Genomic DNA, 3,625 nt, shown 5'->3' on the forward strand with positions numbered 1-3,625 from the left:
TGATTGACGCGTGGCCACTGCTGGGACGTGGGCGTCTCTGCTTCCCCACGTCGCCTCGGCAACTGCCTGACTTGACGAGTCCCTGTTGCATGCAGAAAAAGGTCATCATTACCCATGATCGTGGAGGCCGGCGGTTGGCCTTCCCGTGCTATAAACGGGGAGGGGGCAGAGCCCCTGTCGCCCATCTTTCCTCCGTTCCGCTTGCTTATTCTTCCTTGCTTCACTGCTTTGCTGCGTCAGCCATGGCGCCGATACGGAGGTTTTCCGCCGCCGAGAAGGGAAAATCCTCCCGTGAAGAGCTTGGTCCTCTCCCGCCGAAGAAGAGGCTTGCCCGCCCTCACGACGTCGTCATAAGGCTGGTGGTGTCGAGGCCTTGGAACGAACGGCCTCCCCCTGGCTATCCACTGCCCTTGTACGCCTAGGCAGGGGGCTCCGGAGGAGGAGGCGGGGACCGACGCCCCTCGCACCACGGCTGTGATGGCCGTGCAGTGGTGGCACGCGCCGCTGCTCGGCGAACTCACGCCAAGGGCTCCTCGTGTGAACTCGTGGTGTGGGCGGTGATGCCACCGCGCACGTGGATCCGGTTCCCGCCATTCTTCATCGAGGAGATGCCGCCGAGGGGGGCACCAGCGTTGTGGCTGTAGCACGCTAGATGCGACACCCCTGTGACGAGAGCAGAGGTCGAGGTCGTCTCCCTCGAGGAGATCTTCATGACCCGAGGATGGGGTGAGGTTGCTCGCGTCTGCCGCGCGGAGGGGCGCTCGCCATCCATTTTGAGTACGACGGCACCTCCACGCTGTTCTTCAAGGTCTTCCACGAGGAGGGCAATCGCCTGGATTGCTGCCCTGGAGGGAGCCGCCAAGATGGCGCGGCGGCGGGCGCTCAGCCTCCCCTTGGGCTTGCCGACAGCTCCTCCAGCAGCAACGGCGAATCCTGGGAGCTCGGCGACTCTCTGGAGCATGAAGAGACTCCGGAGACGAGCAACAACAGCTACGTGCCCCCGAGCTCCCGTCGTTCCCAGAGCAGAGCAGCGGTGTCATCTCGTCGTCGTCGTTGATCTGGATGGGGTTGGCGTTGGCTTCCCGTGGCCCACTGTTGATGATGGCGTCGGTGGTGGCACCTGTAGATAGGGCTTCCAGAAACCTTCCTCTTTTGTTTCCTGCGAGGAGTCGAGATGATCCCCATGGGGGCATGTAAAGGGTCTGTAGCGTATTTTGTCAATATTATCCTTATTATGAAGATCTACGACTGTGTGTCTTGCTTTGGCTCAGTCCCCCCTTTCCAACCTCGCGGTAGCTTGGTGCTCTACGCCAATAGATCCTGGTCCCCAGGCAGGCTGCAGCCGTCACTGGTATGCCAGGTCGCGATGCCGTGGTCAAGGCCAGGAGGTGAGCGGCCCGAGGTCCGGTAAGAGCTCCTGAGATGCGATGCTCAAGAGGTCCCATTCAGCATGCAAGCAGCTTCCTAAAAGTAGGAAAGGAAGGTGACGTTGCCATAGCAAGGCTGCGAGAGTTGGGAATCCTATGCCGCAGCGCTTGGCTGATCCGGGTGCGTGACTTATCTTAGCGATCCAGAGTCGATTCCTTGTTCCGCGCCAGGCTTGTGCATCATCTGGGTCAGGCTCGCGCGAGCTTCCCCCTACCTTCATGCCCTTCTATGTGCTCTACGTCCTCGGGTCCCGGTCCTCGAGCGAGCTCAGCCGCCGCTGGTATGCCAGGTCGCGATGCCATGGTCAAGGCCAAGGGGTGAGGGTTGGAGAGCCAGTAGGGGCCCCTGATTCGCGATGCTCAGGAGCCCCTCTTTAACGTGCAAGCGAATTGTGTGGAGAAAGAAGGGGCCCGTGGTGCCGCCCGCCGTCAGTCCTTTGGAGGTTCCTGCATGTTAGCTGGAGACGGAATATAGCCCGTGATCGCGTTGGTTACCCAACTGTCGATTGATCCATAGGAAGGCGGAGACACTGAGGATCTGGCAAGGTGACGTGCGCGGAGCAGGCCGCGAGCCAGTGCTCGATCTCTCAGGTTTATCAGCGTTGCAGGGACGGACCCGAGCACAAGCGCCGTGCCGATGTGTGGAGCTCTCACCGCAGGGTAAACAGGAGATCAGTTAGTAATGCAGGATGCCGCAAGATGTAATCAAACGAGTGATAGCCATAGGGAAACCTCGCAGGAAGATAAGCTAGTTTAAATAGACGTAAAAATGATGCTTGCCAGTGGGATGGACCAGAGCGGCCTAGGGATGATGCAGCCCGAGGGGTGCCCCTAGCTGAGTAAGCTAAGGATGCAGAAAGATACATGCCGCAAGGGCAAGCCTGTGCGACCTGAGAATGATGCAGCCCGAGGGGCGCTCCCAGCTGAGTAAACCGGAAAATGTCACATGGTACCGTTGTCGAAGGAGTGTTGAAGTAGCTGATGATGCGTGCCGAAGAGTCGCTCCTCACAAGCCACTAGAACCCTGAGCCTCAGGAGGCTCCGGGGGCTCGGGTGGTTCCTTGAAGACCGTCGCCATTTCTGCCAGGACTGTGTGATGCCTGGCCTCCTGAGCCGCCAGGATGCTCCGTAGATGACGCTGGTAGGTGACAGCCGTGTTCGGCAAGCCAAACGGCATGCGAACATAGCTGCAAGGTGGGCCCTCGCACCGGCCAGCGTGCGAAGGCCAGAAGCGCTCCTGAGACGCGGCCCTATTGAGCCATGGAATGTCGACGCAGACGTGCAGCCCGCCGTCCTCACCAGGATGGGGAGCTGCGCCGGGTGGTGGGAGGCGGTTGCCGCGTATGGCCCTTGCCTCTTGAAACTCCTGGGTCGCCTGGGTGATGAACTCCTGAGCACCTGGCGCTCCTCGCCTTGTGCCCTCTTGAGGGAAACATGCAACAAAGCACGCCTCCACGTAGTGCCTGAGTGCCTACCTCGTGATGTTGGCTAGGTCTAAGACCCTCTAGAAGAGAGCCCTTGAGCAATGCCCGAGGAGGGCGCTGGGCGCGCCTTCCTATGCGAGGGAGGGAGGCGTCCCAGCTCCAGGCGCGGACCCTGTGGTGGTGCCGCTGGAGACGCCGCTCTCCTGAGGCCCTGTACGGAGTAGTTGCTTCTTCTTCTCGGGGATGGCCTCATGAGGATACAGGGTGCCTGCGTTGTCTGGGTCTTCAATTGCTGTGGCTTGGAAGACGCGCTCAAGGGAGCACACCACATCTCTTTCTTCGCAGGGGACTATGATGATTCCGCCGCTTCCTGGCATCTTGAGGATGTTGTAGCCGTGGTGGGTCCTGCCATGAACTTGGCCAATGCTGGATACCCAAGGATGGCATTGTACGGCAGACAGATGTCGGCAACATCGAAGTCGATAAGCTCGGTGCAGTAGTTGTCACGCTGGCTGAAGGTGACAGGGAGGCGGACCTGCCCTATCGGGGTGGTGGAGCCGTCGATCACTCCTGAGAAGGGTTTGGTAGGCTGCAGCTAATCGTATGGCACTTGGAGGCTATCGAATGTCTTGAAGGATAGGATATTGAGCCTCACGCCGCCGTCAATGAGGGTCTTGGTGACTTGGACGTTGCTGATGATGGGTGAACAAAGCATCGGGAGGACACCGATGGTTGCCGCGCACTTGGGTTGGTCTGCCGAGCTGAAGGTGATGG

This window comes from Triticum urartu, chromosome 3A (assembly GCF_056163025.1).
Source record: "Triticum urartu cultivar PI428250 chromosome 3A, HENAU_Tu73, whole genome shotgun sequence".
NCBI lineage: Eukaryota > Viridiplantae > Streptophyta > Magnoliopsida > Poales > Poaceae > Triticum > Triticum urartu.